At 37.8% G+C, this 15910-nt stretch overlaps 1 long non-coding RNA gene across 1 annotated transcript; it reads left to right on the top strand.

Annotated features, from left to right (window-relative positions):
* Window positions 1–12792: 12792 nt before the first annotated feature.
* LOC146304475 (uncharacterized) lies at window positions 12793–15823 on the top strand. Its single transcript, XR_014769272.1, has 4 exons — window positions 12793–12843; window positions 13885–13917; window positions 15439–15567; window positions 15677–15823. It is a non-coding gene; the product is annotated as an uncharacterized LOC146304475 (long non-coding RNA).
* Window positions 15824–15910: the final 87 nt, after the last annotated feature.

The following is a 15910-nucleotide window of genomic DNA, read 5'->3' as shown; positions in this document are numbered from 1 at the left end:
TCCCCAGAGGAAGACCCCCGAAGAATTTCAAATTGTGCTTTACTAGATCACTAATAAGAACTCTATTTTATTTTTTAAACTGTGGCAAGCATGCCTGCATGGAGTTCCTAGCATGAGGTTCCAGTGAACATGGCCAGATTGGGACCAAACACAACCTTCAAGACCAACAATGGTCTGTTTGACAGGTAACACAGTACCAAGGCGGTTTTCCTGTGATTGTCATAGGCAGGCAAGTCCTCACTATGAAACTATTGTGGTCCTAACATATTTGAAAACCTAAAAAGCAGACCAATCAGTTTTCTTTAAACGTGTAATGTTATTGTCCATATGTGTAAAGAAACATGCTGTGATTAGCCACAGAAATTCAGAGCCTTGAGCAAAGGTAACAGCTGATTTGTCATATCATCTATGAATTATCTCATCTTTTTAATATATTCATAATTTGTGTATTGTTTTTTTACATCTTACATGACATGAGTATTGTTGAGGAGGACATAGTGGAAATATATATTCAATGATCCCTTGAATAGTGTGTAAGTAATATTTCCTAATGATAATTCTAAACATTTTGTGATCTCTTTTTAGAAGATGTCCTTTACAGAATTGATTGGGCAGATGAAGGTTCCTCCTACTTTCATCATAAAGATGATGATGAAGATGATGGCAAGAATGATGACAGCTCAGATGAAGTATTATGAGTATTTTCCACCAATTTGTATACAGTATGTTATCAGTCATTCCTTATTCTGCTGTTGCTGTGTGGTATGATAGTTTTTGTTTGTTTAATATTCATAGCACACGTGCCTTCATCTTGTGCCTCAATAGGATGGGTGGAGCAGTGAAGGAGCATCTATCGATGGGCTTCCAGTTATTGGAATTGATGAGACCATACATGACCAGCGTGCACATGAAGACCCTCCTGATGAGCCTCCCTGTGATCAGGCACCTGCTTTCCCACAACCACTGCATGTCCTGTGTGAGGATGACATCATAGGAGCCAGATCTGCATATCATAACCAGTGTTGCACATGCCAAATGCATGTTTTTTTTGTTTTTGTTTATTTGTTTTTTCACGTTTCTTTGACCTTTAGGTCTGTCCCAATGGACACAGCTTGTGGAGATGGGATTCCCAGCCTGTAATGAAGTTTTGGGATACAAGCTTTAGATTTTCTCATCTCCACCAACTGTGTTGACACAATAAAGGACTTCTTGGACGAGAAGAGGCGTGAGGCCCTCAGTCGTCTTGAAGGAAAAGATGTTGTTGTCCTAGGTGCGGAGCTTATGCCAGTGTTTTCCCAACCCTGGTCCTCAGAGCTCACTGTCCTGCATGTTTAAACATTCATAAATCATCATTTTCATGACAGGTGTCATGTCATGGTTATGATGGTGTCATGTCAGTCTTATGCATGTCTTATGAGTTAACTTGCTAACACCAGCTGCAATTAAGAGTAAGTAGCCTTCTTTAGCAACAGGTAAACTAGCCATCCGTCCATCAGGAAACTGTAAATCACCTTGGTACTGCACTCTGTCGTCAAACTGGCCTTATACCATTTAATTACATCTTTATGACAAGTCCAATGGTACCACTTTAGTTGAGGTCAAGACAATTATCCATGACACAGTCTCTTGAATAATTAGCTTGACCTCAAATGTCAGTGTAATAAAACTGAATGGCATGACAATGTAATGTTAAAACATAAAGTTGCATAGTTTTTTTTAAGTTTTATAAGGCCTGCTGTTTGATTTATTGTATTGTATAATATTTATTGTACAGTTGTCATAACAAAGACCTCTCTAATGTCAGCTTTGCATTAAAAATGTCATAATTAACTGGATTACACTGCCTTCAACTTTACAGACTAGAGCCTGAAAATACTGGTTACATCCTATGAAACAGCTCTTTGGTGTAAGATTTTAAGCATAGAATTTAAACCCCCTCAGGCTGCAAAATTCCAGGAAAACACTCATCGGCATCTGCGAAGATGTCACAGACATGGACCAATTCAAAAAGTACATCACATGAACCCTCGCAACTCTTCAGACATGTGTTTCCAAATGTAAACCACCCATAACTTCACCCACTGGTTTGTGGACTAAATCATATCCTGCTTTATGATCTACTTTATTCTAAATGTTTTATTGAAGAAGTTTAAACTAGTGATTGAAACCATAAACTTTCTCATATGTTAAGGCAGTGCGAGGGTGGAGGGTGATGGTGAGGGCAGGGGACAGACAGGCGAGCTGGGTGGACGACTGGTGGAAGGAGCTGCTGTAGTGACTGTGGAGGGCTGGAGGGTGAGGGGACAGCTGGACCCTGATGCACAAGAGAGGAGACGTTAATGTAAAGAACACACACGAGAAAACACCGGAAACTCTTTCTATAATACAGAGAACAGAGCGGCCTGAAGTGTACCACGACACTGGTGGGAACAATCTGGCCTGATGACAGGGCTCTGCCCACAACACACACTCACACACACACACAGGGGAGGAAGAGACACAGGGGAAAACAGGGGTGCTTTTCATTACGTTGAGTTTTGCCTCGTCGTCTCCTCTCTCCTTCGTTGACCCGGAAGTCGTTTCCCCTCCGCCATGACGAAGGATTTTCCAATTGCTTAAATGCACCTGGAGGAGACGAGGAGCGAGGAGAGAGGAGGCTTCTGGAGGAGCTCAGAGCGAGGATACACTTGTGTATCCTATGCGGAAGTCTTTTATCAATTAAAGGGCGTGTCGTATAAATGACGCACTCCACATTATCCTGAACACAATAAAATCATTTTAATTATGCAGTTTATTCTCACAATTACATGATGAAACACAATAACATGCACCGTGTCTGAGACTTTAGGATATAAAGGTGACTTTAACTTTTTTTTTGAGTGATCATGAAACAACAAAAACCCATGCATATATTAGATGATTTAAAAGAAAGTTTAAATGATCCACATATTTAAAACAAATTACAAAATTAAAGACTACTGTGTGTTTAGAAATTGTTCATAAGTAAAGGCTTCTTTAGGCATCCATCCTGTTTACGTCTCTAAGGAATCACAGACCTCTTGTTTCAACAATTACTCCCAATTTCAACGTTAAATCTGCCACCGTTATCACTGTAAACTGCATAAATGTAGTACGAGAATGCAAACTTCAAAACATGAGTGCCAGATTTCATGCATTTTTGAGCATCTTAAAAGCTTTCAGTGAGCGTCTAGAAAATTGAAAATTGCTCCACAAAATCCCGAAATGACAAACTTCCTGTTGGGAAAACTTGTAAAAAAAATGTTGATGGGAGCAATGATCCTGCCAGATTTTGTGACCATAGAAGCGACTTTATCCAAGTCCTGGTGTGTGTTTAGGGGACACCATGGACCACGCCACTGCAAATATCCCAAAATGCATTGCATAATGTGAAAAATAATTATCTCTACAAATACAATATGTTCCTTGCATCATCTGTACAAGAGGCCTTAAAGGACCAGTGTGTAATAATTACAGGAATTTCTGTACATAAATGAGATTTTATTTATTATTATCAATCAACGTAAACTCATAATCTATATGTTCCCGTTACTTTAGAAATAGCCATTTATAGTTACATACTGTCGGGTCGACTTATGGAGATCATCATCCTGCGCCGTCTATGGCAGCGCAGAGCGGACAAACTGCACTAACAGTGAGTCTTGGGAAGCCCATGGCGACCTTACGTAGACGCCGCAGCGTAAACACGGAAGTAGACGGGGAGGATAGACGCGGGTGATTGCTGGCAGACCGTTTAGCGTTGTGAACCTCGACTGGCACAGTTTTGACAAATGGAGGATCATACATACACTGTACCAGAACAAAAAGCAGCGGACAGTGAATCCCCGTCATCCAAGAAGCGGAGACGCGAAGAAAGTAAACGCAAGCATGACAGGAAACGGCAAAAACACGAATCAACATCGGCATAGCGTTTACACGATGGAAATCGCTGATGGAGGACAAACGTTTTCACAGTGACGCCGAGGTTGCCTGTTTTCTGCTGGACAGGTAATTCATCCTACACACATAATTGCAGTTTGTTGTGAGATAGCTTTCGCTCGCCATTTTGTCCGCTGACGGCCACCGTACTCTTGGTGAGAGAGGGGCGGTGTCGGGGTAAATCCTCTTAGTTGCAATCTAAGGTTTGAACACTAGATGCCACTGGAAATCACACACTTCTCCTTTAAGATTCATCCCTGTGCAGATATCTTAGATCTGATTCTATAAGCTAAATAATAATAATACTAATAATGGTATTAATAATAGTAATGAATTAAATATCTTTAAACAGTTAGCTTTCTTCATTTGTTACGACCTCAGTCAGTTGTCCATGGGGAAAAAAAAAATGCTAGGATACTTAATCAATTTGCAATACAGCTGAACGACACACAATGAAAGTTGTATTTGTTTGAAAGGCTGGTTTCATATGCTCTATGTTCAAAATGAAGTGAGGAAATTAAGGAATTTTGGGATAGGATATTTCAGAATAGTGTGAAACCAGAAGAAATTAATCACAGGCGTGTATGGAATTTCCTATTCATTCATTCGTCATCGATGAATGAACGGCACAAAGTTGAGGACTTTCTTGTCGGATCGATCATGTTAAAATAAAAGTGTGTCCGATGGAGTCCACATATCAAGCTGAAGGGCATAAGTGTCCATTTTCTGAAAAGTGTTTGTGTTCAACCACAATTTTTCCTTCACATGACTGCTATGAAAATAGATCTATTTCAACTGACTGTAGGAGGCTCTTAAAGAGTGAATCTCACCTGATATCTCAAGAAAGTGACATGTTTATCTTGACTGCGTGACTTGATTTGATATGACATGACAAGTCAGTGGCATCTGTTTTTATCCCTGTTGAAACAGAGTTAAATATGAAAATATAAAAAAAAGTATATAAAAAAAATTCTCAATACTATACTGGATTTATTTATTTATTTGTTCGGCAAACTAAAAAACAAAATAACAAGTGAAAAATTTGGGGTTTTTTTTTCTGTATTAACCAAATATTGAAAAATATTGCTCAGTGAATCTTACAACCACCATTCTGCTGTTCACAAGCTTTCCTCTCTGTAAGTCCTGGAATTCAGACAAAAGACAGTTTGGGGTAATTCATAACAATCAACATATGGGAGTGCATGTAAAACATTTTACTTTCCATCAACAGGAGCACAGAAACTGAAACGGAAAATTGGCTCACCTCATGAAGAATTTCTGGGATTGGGCCCCTGGGTGGCAGTGAGGAACTTGCCGAGCTAGCTGGAGGTAGGAGGTGGTCCTGAGGCAGCGACGTCAAGACATGCATCAGCCCCAGCCCCAAACCCATGTACTTCATAATGGGCCCTGTCCCTGAGAGCCAATGAACCGAAGTGGCCAGCCTCCACAGGAAACACTGCCACATCAGTATCACCAGTGAGGCAGAGGCTCTGGCTGCTTACCTAAATAAAAACAAAGAAGAAGAAAGAAAATGGTAAACTGAATAAAGGAATTAGTGTCCAGTACTCTGATACAACACGACAATCAGATGCAGTCCAATACAGCAACATCAGGACTATTTACAATGTTCAGCTTTCATTATAACTGTTGGAAGGTGAACTGAGAGCTGTTCCTGTGTCTTTTGTAAGAATACACACTTGTGCATTTGGTTTCACTCACACTATTGTGATGTTACTTTTATTTTATTTTATTTTATTAAAGAAGGAAAGTAGAAGCACTTTAAGTTAAAAGGAAAAACACATTTTACACAAACAAAAATCAGATGTACACATCAGATAAGGACATTTTTCAAGTTTCTTAAATATATATTTTGAAAAATACCATATTAGACCTAAAATTTTGGTATTATTGTACCATGAGGTTGTTTTGTATCATTACATCCCTACAATGTCCCCCTTAATGTCTGGTGTTACTTTACCCACCATATTCTTTAAAATATAACAGATGCACTTCATTAATACGCCAAAATAGAAGTCAGTGACACTAATTGGATGGCAATAATGTATACAGTATACAAATCATTTTCCACTAATCTACAATCCATACATCAAATGAACATGCTATACATCTATTTTTTTATCATATAAAGTGAAATTTAATTTATTTTAATTTAGTTTAATAAAATAAAATTAAAAAAAGACAAGAAGAGTAAATAATTTAAATAAAATAAAATAAAATAAAGAAAAATGAGAATCTGATCCCTATTCTTGCTGAGAACTGACCACAGGTCAGTTGGTACAACATGCTGAATGTACACACACACACACACACACACACACACACACACACACACAGCGGGGTTCCCCTGAAGGTGCGGGCTGATTAGGGACACCCTGCTGCAGCAGCTGTCTCCGGTCTGTCCCGGTCCTCCCTCAGTATGTCCACGATGTCCCCAGTGGTGGACAGTAGTGAAGTACATTCACTTGAGTACTGTACTTAAGTACATTTTTTGAGTATCTGTACTTTACTTGAGTATTTGTTTTTTTGGAAACTTGTGACTTTCACTCCACTACATTTCAAAGACAAATGTTGTACTTTTGACTCCACTACATTTCTAGGAAGGTTGTTGTTACTTTTTGACTGAGCACATCGTTGAAGTCAGCTGTTGATGTTTAGTCTTTTCTAAAATGTAATTGGTCACATGCTGTGTTCCTCACAGAAAGAAACCAATCACAGTAGCTCCTCTCAAATGGGATTGATGTAAAAGTAGAAATACATCCAGGCGCACTAACAAGCACAAGCAAGCTCTCCCTCTTTCATTCAAACAAAAAGCAGTAATGGTGACGGCAGGAGAAAGACTAAATTAAATCTCAACATGTTATTATAATTATTAATTATTCCAGGTAGCTTTTAAAGCTGGATTGTTTTTATCGGGGTGAAAAATACCACATAATTCATGTATATATACTGCCTCTGAAGACAGAAAGAAATCTTAGTTATTTAACAGACTTGGAGAACAACTTACACTTAACTTCAATCTGCTTTTATGATGTGATTTTAATTCAGTTACATCAGAAAATGACAATAACTGTCCTTTTTGTTTTTGATTGTATTTCTATGCTGAAGTTTTTATAGGTGTTTCTATAGACTTTGTGTAGCAGAGTGGTTCTACAAGCAGGTCAGTGCATCATTAGATGGTTTCAGAGAGTTACAAGCTTCTGTAAATGCATCATGAAAACAATACAGCATGTATTGATATTAGAAAATGTACTTTGTAATTTGTACTTTTGAATGCTTAAGTATTTTTAAAAACATGTACTTTTGAATACGTAGTATTTTAAAAAGCAAGAACTCTAGTACTTTAACTCAAGTAAAATTTTGACTGAGCAACTTTTACTTGTAGTTGAGTAATATTTGACAAGGAGTATCTGTACTTTGACTCAAGTACTGGGGTTGAGTACTTTGTCCACCACTGGATGTCCCTCAGATCACGTCCACGTCCCTGGAGATACTAGGATGACGTTCAGGATCAGGAGGATGATGAAGATGAAGAGAACCCCCAGGACAGAACTAGACCCGGGAGACATCAGGGACGTCATCTGCATGCGCTGCTACCACCAGGCTACTACTATATTTATTCAATTAATAATCAATACTTTTTACTTTACTATATTTATTTTTTTCCATAGCAAATATATTATCTTGTATTTTAACTGTGGATTATCATATATATATAGATAATATACATATTATCATATATTGTTGCAGATTTTTGTTTGCATGCTTTGTTTTATATTTCAACAAAGTAATAAATGAAGTAAGTAAATGAGGATACTATCAGAATAAAGGTTTAATAATATTTATGATGATGATGATGACACAATTGTTGTTAATTGTTGTATAACACTGACATACAGGGAGGCTCCTGAACATATAATAACGTGCTGTTGTGAGTCATCCACACCACTAATCCTGCTGCAGTGATTAGTGGTATATTCTGTAATGATCTTGTTTTTAACTACATCTGTTTTGCCAAGTTCAACCTTGACATTTGTTCGCAACACAGGCTTCCACACCTGGTGTGTTCTTTAAAAGGCAGGAGTCAGGACTGCAGCTGCACAGCACAGCTGCATCTGCACATCCTACAGCAACAGCTGTGAGGAAAACCTGGAAGCCAAAATGAAGTTTGGTTTGAGCATCGCTTTCCTTCTGCTTCTGGTTATTGAACACGCGGCGGTGACAGGTAAGAGAAAAGAGTCATTTCTTTCATTGTAAGCTGGTTGTTAATATAATTTCATGGTTAGAGTGTTGATTTACCTTCTAAAGGTGATGCCTGAAGGGTTTTAGAGGCTTCACACAATGACTCAAGAACAAGGATGTTATATCTGATCTATTTGTCCACAAACTCACCATCAGGCTCAAGGCTGTGGTTCCACATATGGGGGAGCTGCAAGAGGACCTTTAAAGAACATGAGCTCCCCTCAAAGATATTCAGGGGGAGCCCTAAACATTGTCCATTTATAAGTTCTATTTTATTTTCTGTACATTAAGACTACTGGGATAAATAGTAAATTACTGTTATTAGTTTACATTCACAAAGATCAGATGATAATGTTAGTACCTGATACCAGCTTCTGTAAAAACCTTAAAAGCCTTGAGCAGTTTTTAATAAATGTTCAGCTTTATTGTTTTTATCATGTGATATAAGGTTCTTGAATGGGTAAATATGAGAAGCAGAAAAATATTGCCTGTGTTCCCATCATGCAGCAGCCTTGTTTCCCTCCTCCCTCTGCCTGCTGCACACCTGAGTGCAATCAGCAGAGGTAGTGAGGAGACTTTTTTCCTCCTCTTTTTCTCTCCCCAAGCAGGTTTGAGCTCCATGCACATTTAACTCACTTTGTTAATCCAGGCTTTAGCGTAATCCAGGTAGCGTGCTGTGTGAGAACTGACCAGTATATAAAAGAGGGGAAGACACTGGGCCAACCACGCAGTGTCTCCCCCTAAACTACCTACAGTGAACCTAAACCTAAAGTAAGCAAAGTTTATGATTAAATCGTTTGTAAAAAAGCGCTGTTCTTTAAATAATTATTGTCCTAACAAGGTTTTTATGAGCGATATAGCTTTTAAACTGAGGGAAGACATTAAAAATGAAAAATTACTGAGCTGTATGTTCGTAATATCACCGAACGAATCCATATAATGTAAAACATGTAACAGTGACACAAACTGTCTGCATTGCGCTGTCATGATGGTAACCTCCGTTTGGTGATGCAGAGTCATTTCTCCTGTTTGCTTCAGATCATATTAACACTTTAAATTGACATGGTATATAATCCACACACTAAAATAATGATGAAACAACTACAGACACTTTGAATACTTTTTACTGTTATCTGTTTTGTCTTGGTGACTTGGCTTGCAATTGCTTCATTTCATGTGGAAGAAGAGTCAACTGATGCAACAGACGCCTCTTTTATGTGAGCGCACACAGAGTCTGAAGACGAAAGCCTGGATTAACAAAGTGAGTTGATAACCACCATTGTGATACCCGTTATCTCTGATTGCAGTTTTAGGCTTTGTTGATCCAGATCATGCAGAGAAAGCCTGGCTTGCTTCCTTCGTAGTACAGCCCCCTGCTGTCTACAACGATTTCACAGTGTTAGTATGTTGAGAAATGGCTCCCAGAAAATGTTTGTTCGGGTGTGAGGGAAAGTTAACTTTGTTTAGCTTTCCTAAAGAGGCGAGCACCAGGCAGAAGTGGATAGAGTTGCTTTTTCCCGGCCAGCAAAGGAAAAATACCTCCGTGTTTGTCTGTCTATGGCACTTCACAGGGGACTGTTCAACACGGGCCAATACCAAGCTGGATTAGCTGGTAGCCGGGCTCGGGCTACAAAGCTTTCTGTGCAGGCGATCGTGTGTAGCTGCTCTATAGGAGTCCAAAAATCAAATACAAAGGCCCGAAAATGAGTATAATAGGTCCCCTTTAAGTCTAATCAGTCCCTCCAGGATTTCACTTTTTTGGGATTGTTGCAGCCTAAAATGCTTTATTTCACAGCAGCTTTTCTAAAAAAAAAAATGTGATGCATGTTGCAATGTTGCAATTGCATGTAGATGAAGTGCACTTGGGTGACACTTCCAGATCCTACTGTTTGGTACATAGGAGGAAGCTTGTTAAGAAAAATGTCGGTCTGTAATTGGGTTCAGGCTGACATATGCTAATGATGGACAGGTTCAGGTCAGGTTTGAACAGAATTTTGTCAAGTTTGGGTCTTTTTAGGCTTGATTAAACTTATACAAAGAGCATTGTTAAATCCCAACAATGACAAATATTGCATTATTTTCAGTGCCTGTGTGTTACACAGAGAAAACTGTGAGCATGAACTGAACAAGCTTGTGATTGAGTCAGATTATGAAAACAGTCGAGACCAAATAAGATGTTGAAAGCACTTTAAAACAAACATGTCAGTGAGGCTGTGGTGCACGAATGAGGGCGATGACTGGTGGAGCCAACCAAAGACTTGCCTAAGTCTGACAACAACAGCTGCTGTTGTGATGCTGTCTGGGTTAACACCTCAGAGTTGCACCATTTCTGCAGCCACCCAAGTAATAAATCTGTGATGCAACTCGCCACAACATCATTCTATCACAAGGACCCATGCACCCAATTTTTATATGAATAGATACTGTTTAGCTCACATTGTCACAACTTGAGATGAGAACTCTATAACTGCTCTACATTTTTCAGTTATTTTACATACAACAAAACTACAATAAACACGGGCTGTATAGATCTTTTGTAAATAATTCTGTTATTCCTGCAGGGACATTAGTGGTAAAATGAGCTAAAGGCCCCTAATGGACTCCCACCATCCCAGGTCCCCCAAACAAAGTGGCAGAACTGGCTTGTATTAATACCCCAGAACACTATCCAGTCCCAGGTTTACTGTGTATCAGTTGAAGAATATTCACCATGTGAGCACAGCTCAACTAAGATATTTCCAACACGTTCTTACTTCCAACTCCTAAAATACAGCAGCTTGGTCGAACCACTATTACTATTACAAAACATTATAATATAATATAACATAACATGACTTGACATAACAACACATAAGGCAACACAGCACAATGCATTTATAGTACTTAATTCTCAACAAGTCAACTTTATTCTTGATATTTCAACTCCATTCTTGATATATTGACTTTCCTGATATGCTGTTGATGATATTTGTGTACTCACAGATGCCAATCATGAAGCTGCTGTTGACCGACTGAAGCGTGGTGAGTGTGTAAATGCTTCAGACTGTCTCTTTTCTATTACATGTCTAACAAATTAGTCCGATATATTAAAAGTAATAAGGGTGTGACAACAAAAAAGAGAGAGACAATTTCACGTCCACTTACACAAATGTACTGCATGCGCTAAAAACTGAACCAAAGTCCAGGTTGAATTCTTGGCATCAGAATAAATAATGTATTTTACTGTATGTTATAGGAGTTCGATGATACACACCCTGTTTTTTCCCCAGTAGTAACCACAAATCCCCAAATTTCCTCCTAGTTTAGAGTGTTTAGAGTTTCACAGCCTCATGAAACTTTGGATGGGTGTTAACCTTGTGTTTTGCAACGGTTTTCCATGTCTTTCTCAAACAGGATTAAGGATAATTGATCTTCTTAAAGGACATGGTGAGTATCTTCAGGAGGTTTGATTAAGACATATTTGCTGTGATACCATTAAAGTAGACTAGTTGAATCATTACTATCATTTTAAGTCTAATTTTAAATAAAAAAGAAAATTACACAAAATGTATATCACTGATAACATAAATAAACTCAGTGAGGCCTTCAGTTTATGCATCTCTGTGTTACAGGAACGTCCACCATGGCACCTAATAAACCTACCGCAGGAAGTGAGTCACAAACTTCACACTAATTTATGTCACACAAATCCACACTGGTAGAACATATATATAATTAACTGTTGATGATTCCTGAATACAAGATACATATATGATATTTATTTATCATTATACGACAAGGTTGTATAACAAGATTTTGATGCATTTCCCTCTTTGCTACTCATAAAAAACAACTCTTAAATTTATGTACAATAGATTAAAAGATATGGATCTTTGTTGAGGAGCTCAAAGCATAAAATGTTGTTAGCTCGTCTGTTTATTTGGTCCGTGACATGTTTAACTCCTTACTGATTATTAAAAAAGGCAAGAAATGGTAAAGTAATCATTAGATAATGAAGGCGGTTTTCATTGACCTGTTTGTAATCAGATAGCATAGCTACAAAATGCAGATGAAAGGTTTTGATGTTGATTCAAACTGATTCAGTACTAAACTTTTAAAAGTAACTAAGTAGATTACATAGTGTAATGCATGCTTAAAGTACAGAGTAAAGGTACAGACTTGAAAAAACTCATCAAAGTATAAATACCCCCCAAAAACTACTATTACAGTAGCTTGAGAATTTGTAATTAGTTACTTCCACACCTGCTTAGTAGTCCTTCATTACCTCATGATTACCTTGCAGTTACTTACCCTTTTTAATAATCATGAGTCAGATTTCTAGTAACTCGTAAATCATTATCTACTATATAGTCTCAAATCAGGAACTAAATTATTCAGGAACTACTAATCAATAATTAATTAATTATTATTTATCACTTGTTCTTTAGTAAGTACTCACATTTTTGTGTACCATATTGTAAAGTGTTACCAATTTATGCATATTCATATTATATTATTTTACATTGTATATGTACAGTGAGGCCTTTATATTATAGTATATACACTTTTTTATTACATACTTTTGTGTTTTTTCTGCATTTTCAGATACATTTGAGTTCAACCTGGAAGATGCTATTGGTGCAGGAGGTAAAACTCATTTGCCGATGCTATTTAAATATTAAATATATTAAACCAGAGCAGGTTCTAACAAATGTTTGACTGATTTTATAGAGCTGATAAGAATAGCTCACATCAGTGTTGGAGCTGCAGGCTGTAACTTGTTCATTTCTCGACAGTTCTTGACATACAGACAGGTGACACGTCCGAGTAAAAACCAACATGAAGTGTAAAAATCAGCCTCTACTGGAGGGATAAACAGCTTTATTTAAAAGGTGTTTTAATGATCGTGGTGGAGAGACCCCAAAATCTCCCATAGGTGTACAGTTGGGTTAGGTCTGGTGACTGTGAAAGCCAATGCATGTGATTCCCATTATGGTCATACTTGAAGGGATAGTTGACCCAAAAATGAAAATTCAGTCATTATCTACTCACCCTCATGCCAGCTGAAGTCTGGTTTATTTTGTTAGTCCACAAAACACTGCTGGAGTTTCACAGGAGAACAGTGTTTCAGAGTATCCCAAACAATGGAGGTGAATGATGATCAGTTTTCAAATGTAAAAAGCAACAGAATAAAAACATTAAATGCCTCCATACTGGTTGTCTGGTGTAATCCAAGTCTCCTAAAGCCCCAAAATGCTGTTCACTTGAGTTCAAGCAGTGTGCGCCGAGCTAAAGATCTACTGTGAAGATTCAGGTCAGTTTGGCATGTCTGGGATTTAGGAGACTTGGATTACACCATCCAGCCACCATTCACTTCCATTGTTTGCGAGATTGCACAAAACTGTTTTCCTGTGAGACTCCAGCATTGTTTAGTGGACTAAAGAACTAAACCTGACCTTCAATCAGCAAGAAAGTGAGTAGATCATCACTGATTTTTTGTTTTGGGTGAACTATCGCTTCAAACTCTGTATGTAAGCATTTTCTTAGTTTGTCACCTGTTTGTAGGTGTTGACTGAGTTAAGTTTAATATAATAACAACTGCTTTTTTGCCAATAGGACATTGATTTGAAGATGTTAAAGCAAAGTCCATTTTAAAGTGTGTGTGTCTTCGGCACTCTTTGTTTGTAGATGGGTTCAATCTGGCTGATGGTGTTGGTGCAGGTAAAGTTTAAGGTTTCCTTCCTCTTAAATGTGATATTGTGTATTGGACATTAGAATCATTAGGGCCCGAGCACCGAACAGGTGTGAGGACCCTATTGTAATCGAAGGAATTCTTCAAGTCCCGGTGAAAAATTACGTATTTTAAGGGTCTTGAAAATGGGCGCGGCGAAATGGCTCAATAGTGCCATCTAAAGACGAGCCCCGATGGCATGTTTCTCTGACATGCACGAAACTTGGTATGCAGATAGAACACACCAGGATGCACAAAATATCCTCTCGGAGACATGGGCTAAACCCTACAGGAAGTCGGCCATTTTGGATTTTGGTAATGACTTCAAAATCAATGGCTACCATCTAGACTACTTTGTGATCAAAAGTTATTGAAGGCTTCCATTTTTGATAATGTAGTAATAGTAATGAAGCAACTTCAGCATCTACTAAAATTCAAAGTAAATTCCTGTTAAACTGAACTTAAACATAGTAAAATAAATAAGGATTTTGTGTGTTTTCAGTGGTCTACCAGAACTAATGTCAAAATTATTCTTTATTCAATGACATTTCTTATTAACTTCACACAAATATAAACATATTATTTAATTAAGTTAACTGAACTTTAAAGTTCTAGTATTTCAGAACCATTTAGAACTCATTAACATGAGTCTCTAACTTCTAATTATTCAAAGGTCAGTCTTAACCTGACCAAAATGGTGGCATCTACATATATGGTTACCTGATGGAACCTCAGTCATCGTCTTCCTCTCTCATTTCCTTTATGTCATATTTGTTTCCCTGAATTGCAAAGGTAGGACCAGCCCGACTCTGCCTCTGATTGGCCTAATATACCCTGATATTCTCACCCAAACCCTACCAAATCTTACTCCTTGTGAGGTTACCTGCCCAACCCAAATGACACAAACCAATGAAGGTAATGAATTCTAGCCAATCAGAGACATCTATTTTGAAAAGTAAGTTTAAAAAGTGAAAAAAAAAAGGAAAACGTACGTAAGTAAAACTAGATTTTGAAGATGGTCCTGTAAAAGCAACATATATTCACGTTAAGTTAGCTAATATTAGCAAAACTGTGGCTGACTACTTATCAAACAAATGATTTAGATTAGCTAACTAGATACCTAGTGTTTTGCATTAACTGTTGGATGTAACTCACCAGCAAATAATTGCTGTAGATCAGTTGGCTAGCTAGCTAGCATTTTGTGAAGATTAATTAACTTAAAATGTAACTAAAGTGGATTTCACAGCCAGCAACATCTTTTTATCATCTTTTCAAACTGGGTTTCTTTTCAACATAGACGAGCCTAGCACACAGTGTATCTAAGTAAGCCTACAGGAAGCGGGAAAGGAAAAGTTCCAAAAAGGTTACCTCCCTCTCCTTTTATTAAACATGGTCATTAATTTCCTGAAATATTCTAACATTTTAAAGATGTTTATAATTTGAAATGAAATGACCTGTTGTACTTTGACAGAAATGTGGTCTCTTTCTTCTGACTGTGAACTTTTCCTCAGATTGCAACAAAGATGTGATCCAAAAGCTGGAGGAGGCCGTGAAGCTACTGAAGGCTAATTGTGACCAATGTTCTTCTCGCTTTAATTAAATTTCTATATGCTGGAGTGTGGCGATACACCTTGTCCTTTGTGAGAATAACTTTTTTTTCACATTTTCATGACCTGAAACATTTCCCGTGGCTTTAACAGATGCCACACACAAAGTCTTACTGACTGATCCTTGCTTTTTTTTTTTCAGTCTTGAAGAGGACGGCTTGGACCATGACACCTTCCTAAATATGCCTGAACCTCTTTTCCGGATCAATAAACACTTGTAAAACTTTATAACTTTTCCTTTCAGTACATGAATCTACTGTGCTTCAAATGTTCAAGTTATGATACAGAAGGTGGAATCAATAAAGACGATCATAAGTGGTAAACTTCTCTAAAGATTCATCTGTGTAAAGTTGAATATCATATTTGGTTTGTGGTG

This window comes from Lutjanus erythropterus, chromosome 24, assembly GCF_056507025.1.
Source record: "Lutjanus erythropterus isolate fLutEry1 chromosome 24, fLutEry1.hap2, whole genome shotgun sequence".
Taxonomy (NCBI): domain Eukaryota; kingdom Metazoa; phylum Chordata; class Actinopteri; order Lutjaniformes; family Lutjanidae; genus Lutjanus; species Lutjanus erythropterus.
Note: the sequence above shows the minus strand (reverse complement) of the source record. Positions and strands in the feature narration are given on the sequence as shown.